Here is a 12,212-nt window from a genome sequence, read left to right as displayed (position 1 = left end):
GGCAGAATTACAAGAAACTAATGAACTAATGTAGTGTGGTGACGCAAGTCATTGTGCCGCACTGCGTTATTTTTGAAGCACTGGGATGCAACATATTTACAACAATATGTCACATCTTTATGCTTCCCCCTGCACTGGTGCACAAACTGCTGACATGTGCTGGCGCAGGCAATCTTGCACCATAGTGCAAGGATGCCTGTGTCTTGGGGAGATTGTTCTTGTGCAGGAAAGGGCACCTTCCTGCACAAAAACAATCAATTGAGGTGAATTCCTCTGCCAAAGCATGCTGTAAAATGCAGCAGGTATTGAAAGAGGAAAAAAAGGAGGAGAAATGAAAACATTTCTTTTCATTGCACCTCGCTATGCCGGGTGACATTGCATTCTGATGCATTTCCAGATTTACGATTGCTCGGTGCATCACGCAACATGGCGCACCAGTGGCGTGAGGGGCTTGTAATTCTGCCCCTTGGTTAATGATACTCAGTTGTGCTGCGTATGTGTGGGATGACCTGCTTGAATTTCTGAGAGAAGCAAACTCTAACATTAAGTGAAGACAGCTGGAGAACTTTGTTCGTGCGATCCCACTAATATTTGCAGATATTTCTACTACAGGTTTTCAAGCTATTATGTCTTTCATCTGCAAAAAAACAAGTCCTCTTTTTAGAGAAGTAACTGATTTCTTTTTGTGTAAAGAGTACCAAGCAAGAGGTGCTCTTCATATTCACATGCTGTTATGAATAAAAGATTCGTAGAACAACAGGAGAGAGAAAGGGGAATACTCCTAATCCCCTTAATGGTCAAATAAACAAACAAATGGAGGAGTACCACCATAAGACCTGTCGAGGTCTCAGCAAAGTGGGAGAAGAGAAAAGAAGCACAAGAAAAGGAAATGTTCATTTTCTAAGGAGACCCCTCACTCACCAACCTAGTTGGTGACATGCTTCATCATTGGGGTCCCACCCGAACAGCCGAATGCCAGCCGGGTGTGCTGCGACACCTGACTACAGTGGAGTGGTTTTTTTTTTGTGTGAGATTGTGAGTGGAAAAAGTGAATTAAAAATTGTCCTGGTATAACTCAGTTGAAACAGATTTTATTCTAGAACAACTGGACAATATTAAAAAAAGTATATCAGATACATGTCTGGGTATTATTGATCCATTGTTATCTATAAATAGTGAAAAAGTGCAAAGTAACAGAAAATTACCAAGTTTTCGTCAGGACCAGAATGTCACCAACTAGGTTGGTGAGTGAGGGGTCTTCTTAGAAAAGGACCATTTCCTTTTTTTGTGCTTCTTTTCTCTTCTCCCTTTTTGCTGAGACCTCGACAGGTGTTATGGTGGTACTCCTCCATTTGTTTGTTTATTTGACCATTAAGGGGATTAGGAGTATTCCCCTTTCTCTATGTTCTTTTAATTGATCTAAAAAGATAGCATCCAGAAATAAATAACTAGGGAATGAAAAAGAGCGAGGAGCTTGTCTTTCAGCCATTACCTCAAATGTCAAAAGAATAGGGTTGTGGTCCAAGGTGACTCTTGGGCATATTACCATAGTGCTAGTTTCAAGGATAGAATCTGAGACCCAGACCATATCTATGCGTGAGCATAATTTGTGTGCGGTAGAATAATAAGTATAGCCAGCTATGTTAGTGTATAAATATCTCCAAGCGTCATTAATTAGGTGAATTGCTGCAAGATCCCGAATTGCAGCCCTAGTCTTCCGCATTCTTTGGAATGATCCCCTTCTAGTTGTATCCAAATTATAATCCATAATGCAGTTAAAATCTCCTAGCAGGATACACTCCCCTTCCCAACTAAGCAGCTCCACATTAATTTGATCGATAATTCTAGGTTCATCTAAATTAGATGCATAAATGCTGCAGATAGTATATTTGCAGCCTTCGATTGTTAACTGTACAATCGCCCACCTACCGGCTTTATCTGTCAATGTTTTGTTTTCTACTAACTTGAGCTGTTTATGTTTTAGAATTGCTACCCCCGAATTAAAGCATTAAAATCCGTACATACCAAAGTATCATAACCAAGTTGTTTGAATAGTTTTCTATCTTTGTATGCTACATGAGTCTCAGTTATTACTGCAATGTGAGGATTATACATTTTAAGCTCCTCGAACACCAGACTTCTTTTAGTCCTACTATTTAAGCCCGCCACATTCCATACCAAACACTTTAATTGATACATTTGATATAATAAATTTTCCTATCCTTGATTTCAATATACCGAAACAAATCAGCCTTGCTACCCCATAATATTATTACATTACTTGCCCCTGTGATGCCTTTTTTCCCCTGAACCATACCATCCCCCCAACCCCTACCTTGCAAAGCACTGTCCCACCCCCTCCCCATTCTGTTCCTACCTGCAGGTCCCCCCATTAACCCAGCTACCGTTGAAGTGGCAGCAAACACTGAGTCACGGCCCTGAGGAACCGGCCATGCAATACTGCAAGCTCATAGCTACGTATCATATCTTGCAGTGTCTTGTATCAAAAAAATAAAAAATAAAGATTTTTCGAATTTAACTGCAAGTTCAACTAACAAACCACCAAAATCCAATCATGATCAACCTGTATCTAGAATAATTCCATAATTCATCGTCATTCATAAGATAGACAAGAGATAATTCAATGTCCATTTTTCTCCGATTTCCATTTACCCATAATATGCTCAACCTTCTTTTCTTCCAAAAAGTAGTATACCCGGCCATTCTTTAAAAAGATTAACTTGGCTGGTTCTTGCAGAAAAGCCTGACCCCCAGCTCCTTTATCGGGTCAATGTATTGTCGTAATTTCCATCGCCGCTCCATTGTTAGTTTGCTTAAATCCGATCTGACAAAAAAGGTAATTGAATCAATAGTGACTGGGGAATTTGGTCTTGCCTTTAATGAAATTGCTTGGCGAAGTAGAAAGTTACCAATACAAATCAAAATAGGGCGCGGGTATTGATTACCCTTATTTCTTTGAATCAGAGGAAGCCGATGGGCTTGTTGTATTTGTGAGTCCCAATCCCAGTCTGATAGCTCAGGGAATGCCTTCTGGAATAAATGTACAATGTATGCTCTGGGATCCGCTCCTTCGGCCCCTTCCATTATGCCAAAGATTAGAAGATTCTGTCTTCGTTGTCGATTTTCTAAATCTTCGAGTTTGATTTGCATTTGAGAGATCTGGGCCTCATGTTTATTCACTACTGTTTCAGAATAAGTGGACTTTTCTTCAGTTAAAACAACCCTCTGTTGTAGCTCTTCCATCTCCTGAGACATAGCCCCTAATTTACATGACATCTCCTGAAGCGATGACTGAGTCTTGCTACTGTCTTCCCGCATCTGTTGGTAATGAGATTGAGCTTCCTGCTTTTGCTCACTGAGCAGTTGCAGAATCATCTGAAAAGACGAGGAAACCTCCCCATGCAAATTCCAATCAATAGGTGTGTCATCTTGAGAGGATGTTAGGGAGGGAATACTGTTGATATTACCGGCCCCTGTTAGGGTAGAGCCAGTGTCTTTTATTACTACTGCAGCTGGGGCTGACCCGGATAGTACAGATACTAACGTTGGTATGGGAGCTATCCCTGTTGCTCCCAGCTGTGAAGCAGGGGGAGAAAAGAAAAATCTTCTGTTTCTTCCTTCGTAGCAGTCGCGGTGTACAATCCATCTACCAAAACCACTACAGGGGTTGTCTTATCACCAAGACAGTTTGTTTCCCTTGGTATAGTGCCCATCTCGGTAGGGCTGTTCCCTGAGAGCCTTAGGGCCATAGATTTAACACCACCTTTAGCCTGTACCCATTTCCTTATGGGACTATTATCTGCTATCACTTTTGCCGTCATAGGCTTTGATTTATTTACCATCTTTTTTACTTTGTTCTTCACTTTGCCTCTTCCTTTCCTTACACTGTCGATTTTATCTTTAGTTAGGCACGAGGGTGTACTATTACCTGGGTCAGGAAAATCACTATAGTTCTCGTCCGTATCAGTTCCCTCCAAATGTTCAACCTGCTTAATCTCCCCTGCCGCTTCTGTTTCCCTAGTATTCTCCTCTCCTTCACCTGACAGTTGGCCAACCTCCGTTACTATCTCTTCTCCTTCGATCAGTTTGTTATCGCATACACCTTCCGTCGTCTCTATCAGTACAGACGCAGTTGCAGATGAAATCGGTAAAGGTAATGTGGTATTAGCATTAGGGTTAGCATTATCATCAGTCTCAGTTTCTGGTTGGACTTCTAATTGAGTCTGAGTATCAATACTGGGAGAACAGCCTTTAAGGGAGATTGTATTCAGACCCATAATATCATAATAAGTGCTGGCGGTAGTTTTTAAGGCAATGGTTGTAACATTGTTCTCCCCGTTTGTTGAATTAGCAAGAATGTTACCCTGTATCCCCAGGGAGCCGGAAGCCTCCGATAGCATTGTAGAGTCATTAGCAGTAAGATTTCATATGCTTTTATCAGGCACCAAATTAGGCACCAAATTAGTTTTAACAAAAAGCAGTAAACGAAGAAGTGTCTGACTAGCATTAAGTCCAGGTTTCTCCTGCTTGCCCATTTTCTTTCCACCATCTGGAATCTGCGCTGCCGGTCTCTCTGTGATAGCTCCTGTCACCACTATTGTAGATGCCATTTCATTATCCACAATGTTTGCCCCCGTCTGTTTTGTAGATCGCGCATTCCTCGTCTGAGGTTTTGGCGCCATTACGGGCGGATCCGCTGCTGCCGTTGATGAGCCTGGCAAGCCTGAGCCTAACCTCCAGTAAGCCGACAGGTTAAACTGACCAAGTGCCGTTCAGCCCCTAGAGGCCACAGGGGTGAAGCGCGGTAGTCTAATGGATCGTAGCAGCTCTCTCACCCGGCTCTCGAGAGACCTCAACCGCAGCATCCAGCTCCAACTCGGCTCCGTTCCGCTCTGCTGCACTCCGCTCAACTCCGCTCCACTTCCGCACTCTTCCGATGGTTTCCGATGCTGTGCCGTGAGACAGGTAAGCCACCACTTCGCTTCAGCGATACCCGTCAGCTCCTGCACAGTTCGCTATCACCGCTATCAAAATCACTATAGACAGCTTTGTCAGTAGTAGTATTTAGATTGATTCCTGGCCGTTTTGCAAAGCTACCAGCTACCAGCCATAGTCAGCACTTCCGGATCCTTCAGCAGCCGCTCTCTGCACTGGCGGCATCAATCCGCCATCTTGGACCATCGACTTTACCTGCTGCTGAGGTTGTTAAGGAGACTTCACAAAGCAGTCAAAGTTCTGGACCTCTGAGTCAAGATCCTCTTGGATAGTCAGTTATTCAAAATGAAGTAGTCATAGCTATGAAAGAGGTGGAGACAGCAATGCAACAAACAAGAGAGGAAAGTGTTGATTTTGAACCCTTAGTAGCACAACCAAAGGATGAACAGAAATAAATTCATATTGAAGTAAAATATAAGATAGAGTATGGATTTCTGTAGGACAAGAAAGAATGTGAATGCTCTTTGTTGAAGTCAATACTACTATACATCAGTGGTCAAGCTGGCACTGGGAATAGCTTTCTAATTAAAGTTCTCACTACTTATCTACATAGGACTACAGATTCAAATTTATTATGTGTAGTAACAGCATCAACGGGATTAGCTGCATACAACATTAAATGAATTACTTTACATAGGCTACTTATGCTACCTGCTGAACATGACAATACATTTGAAAACCAGGAGTTATCTGGTGAAGCCTGTCAAGAAGTGTCAAGAGTGTTAGAAATAGCAACTTTTGGTGTGGTCTTGCCCGACCTCATATTTCCGACCTCCTGGTTGGATCATCTTTTGTTGGCATAGGACTATGATCACTTTTTCTCTGCTCTGCAGTGCCAAGGCACTGTCCTTGTCATATGCATACTGGTAATTAGTGTATAAATGATTGACAGATTTGTGTTAGCTGTATGTCACTTTTCTTTGCGTAAGAAGAATACCTGTGGCATGTAACTCAAATGCTCCTCTGTGGGATTGCAGCACTAATTTTGCCACCCACTGAAGTAGCTTTTCAAATGTGCCACAGGTTTACCATGGTGGGGCCTGTGTGTGCAGGTTACCGTTACTCAGCTTGACATGTAAAAAGCTACCTGCCAAGGTTTTGCATGCCTCTCTCAACATTGGAGTACTCCCTCCGGATAGGGTGCACTGTTGTGGAAGAGGTAGGGCATATGCGCGTGTTCACTACATGCACTGGTAGTGAATAGCACTGGATGGTGTGTTTGGTACGGACCAACATCCTTCTCACATTGATTGTCATAAAAGGTCTATAGAAAGGCTATTGAGTTGTATTTCATAAGTGCAGAAGAGTGTCAGTATAGTGTTTGATATCAATGAGTTAGTAATGGCAAATCCTCTCCGGTTCGAATGGATTCAACATTACTAAGGTGGAAATGCCACTTTGTGAAAGGATGTATTCCTGTGCTCATGGCTCTGTGTGCCTGTCAGCTCGCCTCCACTTCAGATCTGGGTACTGGGGGACAGCTCCATCTGTGCATGCATTCCTGATACATGGCCATAAAATAGAAGCTCAAGGGAAATTGCAGACCTCTGACTCTGAGGAGCTTTCCATGGATGGATAAGAAGGAATGGAATTGGCACCTGCATTCTTAAGGTGTAGGGTCCTGGGCCTACTAAAGATTCTGAACAAGCCTCCAAGGGTAGGATGACAGAAGGGAAAGAATGTAAAGAGGGCCTGTGCATTTCAAAGGTGGCCTTATAACTGATCTCATCTTCATAGGACATTGTGGGTATAACTACTGGGGATTTGCCCTCCAGGAGGGACTGCAACTGGATTATCCATAAATGTATGATGGACTGGGGTTTGTCGTGCTCTGGGAAGGGGTCTATCACTTGGGAGATTTTGCCTGGATATTGGTGGCCTGCAGCTCATTACCAAATGTCATGGCCCGGGCCCCTAAGCACACTCCAAGGGCCTCCTGTTCACAAGAACCCAGAGACAGAAAGGATCTCCACATTTCCACAAGATTGTAAGAACTGTGCAGGGTGTGGTGCAAATGGGTAGAATTGATTGTCATTTGGGACAAGGACTGTCTTGACATACTCTCTGATCACACTGTGAAGAGGTGTGGGTTCATTAACATCAGTGGCCCACCTGGGGGAATTCCAACATGTGAGAAGTTTGAAAGTATGGGAGAAGTTTGCTCAGTCTAAGGGACTTACAAATAGAAACCTGTGCCAGATCACAATCTGTAGAGTGTGGCATTTTAACAAGAAACCTGTGCTAGCTCACAATCTGTAGTGTGTGGTGTCCAAGGGGTGTTGAGGGAAGTTTGGCAAGTCTGCGGGACCCAAGCTGGCAGCCTAGACTGTCTCTGACTACCAGATCAGGAGGAGGACAGTGCCTGACATCACAGTCTCAGTCCAAGGTCGTCATCTCCCTCTACCTGGACCCATGCCACAAGGTGCTTTGTTGTTGAGACTATCGTGACTGGACCCGAAAGGTCTCGTTGTGCCTTGGTGCACCCACAGCTGGCTGCCTGGAGCAACTGCAGCTCGCACCTTTGCCTCAAGGGAAAATTATTTTCCAAAATGGAAACGCACCAGCTTCTGGTGTCACAGTCTTTGTCCTACAGGGGTGTAATGATCCTGCACTCATGAAGGTGCCGCTGAGTGTCTAGGGACCTAATCTGGATGGACTAAACCAAGTAAATGTTTCCTTCTGCTTTAGGTGGTCCCAACAAGCTAATGAAAGTTTTTGCCAGCTGGGATAATGTGTATTGTTGGCTGGTGTGGTTTGAGTGGCTGAGGGGCTAGGTCACGAGGTATACTCAAAACATGTGATTTCTTGACCATTTTTTGACCATTACAACTGTACGGGGTAAGCGGTATCGGGAATGTTGTGTTTTATGCTAATATGTTAGCGAAAATGTGGAATACCTCTAAACAGCCGGCATATATGTTTCTGTCGCTTTTAATGTGGGAGGGATTACTTGGATCATGAACTCCTCATGGAAGTACGCACATGGATATATGTTGTTGAGAGGATAATGGGGCAAGTGAATACCTATGGCTGGTACATATATGTTCATGACTTTCTTCTGCTAATGAGAGAGTTTAACAACTACATATAACTGTAAAGTGTATATCCAATGTGTTTGTTGTTTTGATTTCAATGTGTGTAATACAAAGATCAGCGTTTTATACATATGTTGTGGAGTAGCCTTGTAGTGTACTCAGTGTGCTGCAAGGGTGGTGTTGTGCCAATACTTTACACTTTGACCCTGAGGAAAAGACTGAGTGTTCTGTGTCAAGCTCATCCTATCTAGGTCGGTGGATTCTGTCTGGCTTTGATGAGTCCCAGTCAGGGGTCTAACAAAGAGTACTGAATCAACTGAAGCTTTTAAAATCAATGAGGTAAGCATGGTTTCAAACTTAATGCTTGCCTCTGTACACTTAAGAATGCAGCAGGTTTAAAAAACAGAGTATGATGTGTTGTTTGGAGTAAAGCATTTAATTGTCTTTGTTAACCTACTTCAACTTACCACCTTCAAAGGACAGCTTGTTTTTAAGACACTTCTCCATAATAAAACAAGAAATTCTTTGGGAAGTACTGGCAATGTAAATATTTGGTTAAAGTTTGAATGCAAGGATATAGTGAAGAATATGTGTCAAGCATTTGATGTGGAATATGGACATATGCTGAAGGAAATTAGAGTAGAAGTTCTGACAAAAGAGGGGAAACGTACTTTGGAAAGTTGAATTATTAAGAAACTGTTTTCATCTAAAAACATAGCAGCACACCTAATGTACAATTTCATTAAAGAAGACAAATCCATAGTGTATTTAATGTCTACACTTCAAGAGGGCTTGAATTTTAATGATTAATTACTGACACCAGAGAAAGAAAATATTCTTTAAATTACATCTATCAATGAAATGGAACACCAAGGAGTAACAACACTACTAACTGAAAAAGTACAAGCAAAAATGAATTCTTTGGAGAAGTCTGTAAAGGATCCGCAACTCAATCAGAGTACATAAAAAGAGTATGTAGACCCGTGCACTACTTATCCGGTACCTGCCATTGTTAGGTACCGCTATTCAGCAGATTTAGAAATTATAACAAATGGAAAGGTGCACAACAAAGAGATTTGTAGTCCAGAAAACATTCAATGTATGTATGAATATGATGTTTATTCTTTTTCTACTTTATCCAATTACAACAACATCCAGCAAAGGTGTTACATTAAAATTACATTTAGAACTTTGTCAGGGCTGAAATTGACATGCAAAAGAAATAAAAATACAATTGAAGCATTTACAAATGACATAAAACTAATTAATATGTAAACAAATAAAATGACAACAACATTTGGACTGGAACATAGATACATCGTGTTTAAACATAAACCAAAATCCAAATGACAGACAAACATAAAAAACATATAATATAACTAAAAACTACTAATGCATACAAACAATTAAAATACATAATTCAACTGTACACTCAGGGCCCCAATAGGATGGCGGTAGTCATCGCTGGCCCGGCGGGAGCGATTCGCCCGCCATCCATGCAGAAATGACCCCCTGCCATATTACAATGGCTGGGGCGTCTGTGGCAGATGGAAAGACCGTGCGCCGCTTTACACCCCCAGGCGGAAAAGTGTTTTATATGGTGGCGGTGTCTGAAAGACACCGCCAGCCATAAAAGAATGTGGGGTTTGAAAAGCCTTTCTGTGGTGGCATTGCTGCCACTGAAAGGCATGCAGAGCCTGCTTGGGGGGCCCGTTGCGGACCCATCAGGGACTCCGGGGGGTAAGGGGGTGCACATGGGGGGTACCTATGGTACCCCCCTGCAGTTCCATGCACAACATGGCAGACACCGCGCGGTGCCTGTCGTGTTGTGCATGGAACTGCACAACATGCCTTCCTGGCATTGTGGCGGGCGGTGCTGAGTGCACCGCCCGCCACAATGTTAGGAATGCAGGATGCGCCCGGAACTGTGGCGGGCGCATCCTAATGGCAGCAACGGGACCCCCGCCCTTATGGCAGGCAGTCCCTTTGTACGACGGGATGGCAGGCGGACAAAGTACGCCCGCCATCCTAATGTGCCCCTAAGTATCCAGCAAGAGCCAAACAGACACTGAACACACCTTTGTATTATATATCCTCATAACAATTATAGTTAGCCTATAGGTTATAATGTTACACTACACATGATAGTGACAAATATCAAGTTATTGGGCCGAAGATCTAGTTATATTTATTGTAAAGGTGTCATATCAAGGCAACCAGGACCCTTTTTGTTATGATAAATGTGTTAGGACTAAGTGAATCCTCATAACGATGGAAAGCAAGCAATAGGTCATCATTCAGGTCCTCATAACAAGTGCATATGAACCGTGTCCCTCAAAAAAGAAGAAATTCAGAAGACTCTCACCTTGATATATTAGAATGTTTTTACATCTGTCAAGTATGCATCAAATAAATATAGGTTCATCCAAATCATAATATGTAGTGGTTTGGTGTGAACTTTATCATTGTGTCCAGCAATAAAGGATCAGTCTGAATGGTGTTCAGGTATATAATTACATACATTGTATATAAATAATTTCAATATAAACTACTTAAGAACAAATGTAGTCAAGAATAGAGAGAGAGGCTGCAACCTGGTGAAGGGGAAATAAGGGAAAACCACAAATACGTCAAAACCAGAAAGTCCATGTACAAACTCACGTATTGCGATTACAACCCACCATATTTTGGCCGTATGAAGATCCACACATACCAGAACTCCCCACAGCCTGTGCACCCCCAAATAAATTAACCAGGGCATAAAAGAAATGCCTATAGATAAATTAAAGCCAAAATGCCAAAATACTCTTAATGCCATGTAACTTAACAAAAAAACCACCTCATTATGCATATTTCATATATTTGCTAAATCGAAATCAGGCACGTTTTCTGGGCATAGTAAACAAAGTATGAGCTCTCAATCTAAAATTTGAGGGAGTACTGAAAAACTCTACTGTGAGCCGCACATCACATTATGTATGTGGTTATATAATACAAAGGTGTGGTCGGTGTCTGTTTTGCTTTCTGTGGACACTGAGGGGTCGATTCCGATTCGAGAAAAACCGATCCGAATGGCCGTTCAGAGCGTTTTTCCCATACGAATCGTACCCTGCAATGTACCGCGTACGTACGTCGAAGTACAATTCGTACCAGGAGCCCGACTCCGTACGAATCGTACAGAGACCGTACGACTCGAATCTCCGTACGAGTCTCTGTCGGAACCCGCTGTACGCAACATCTGTACGGCTCGCGGCTGGTTTCTACGACCCAGCAAGTACGATACGTGTCGGGTACGCACCGAACGAGCCTTTTTTTACGGGAGCTGAAAACAGCCGTTAAAGCAGAGTTTGTGCCGAAACAGGTACGGAACGGCCCCCCCGGGTATGGTGCCTACCCCCCATGATCGCAGGGGTACGCCCCGTACACCCAGCATACATGGGGTATGGTGCGTACCCCCATGATCGCAGGGGTACGCACCGTACCCCATATACACTGGGTGTACGGGGCGTACCCCTGTGATCATGGGGGTACGCACCGTACGGTGTGTATGTGATTGTGCGCTTTTCCGTACGAATCGCCCTTACCTGACGTGGACCGTACGAATCGCGTCCTGATGCCCCGGTCTGGATTGTACACATCGGGTCGTACGGTGTGTACGAGTCGTACGGAGAGGGCTCCGGATACAATTCTTACGGACGTTTTTTTTACCGGATCGGAATGGACCCCTTAGTGTAAAGTGGAATCATGTATTTTCATTGTTTGTTTGCATTAGTAGTTTTTAGTTGCATTATATAATTGTTATGTTTGTCTATCATGGCGATTTTGGTTTATGTTTCACTAGATATGCTTATGTGCCAGTCCAAATGTTGTTGTCATTTTAATATTGTTGTTTGTTTACATATTAATTCGTTTTATGTCATGTGTGGAAAAACTGTTGAGTAAATTTGCGATGCTATTTAAATGCTGTGGAAGGATTAGTAAATGGTGCTATGGGTAAAGTTATTGATTTAATTAACTTTCCAAATAGGGAAGTGGTTGAATACTTAGCCAAAAAACTTGATCAGATTGATGGCATGAAGGAGATTGGCTGATATGTTGTATGGTTTATGCTTGTAAAGGACCTATATGTCTGGCGGCAGCAGTTCCCAGTGTCTCTTGCAT

Source organism: Lissotriton helveticus, chromosome 8, assembly GCF_964261635.1.
Source record: "Lissotriton helveticus chromosome 8, aLisHel1.1, whole genome shotgun sequence".
NCBI lineage: Eukaryota > Metazoa > Chordata > Amphibia > Caudata > Salamandridae > Lissotriton > Lissotriton helveticus.
The sequence above is the reverse complement of the archived record's forward strand: the minus strand, read 5'-3'. Positions refer to the sequence as shown.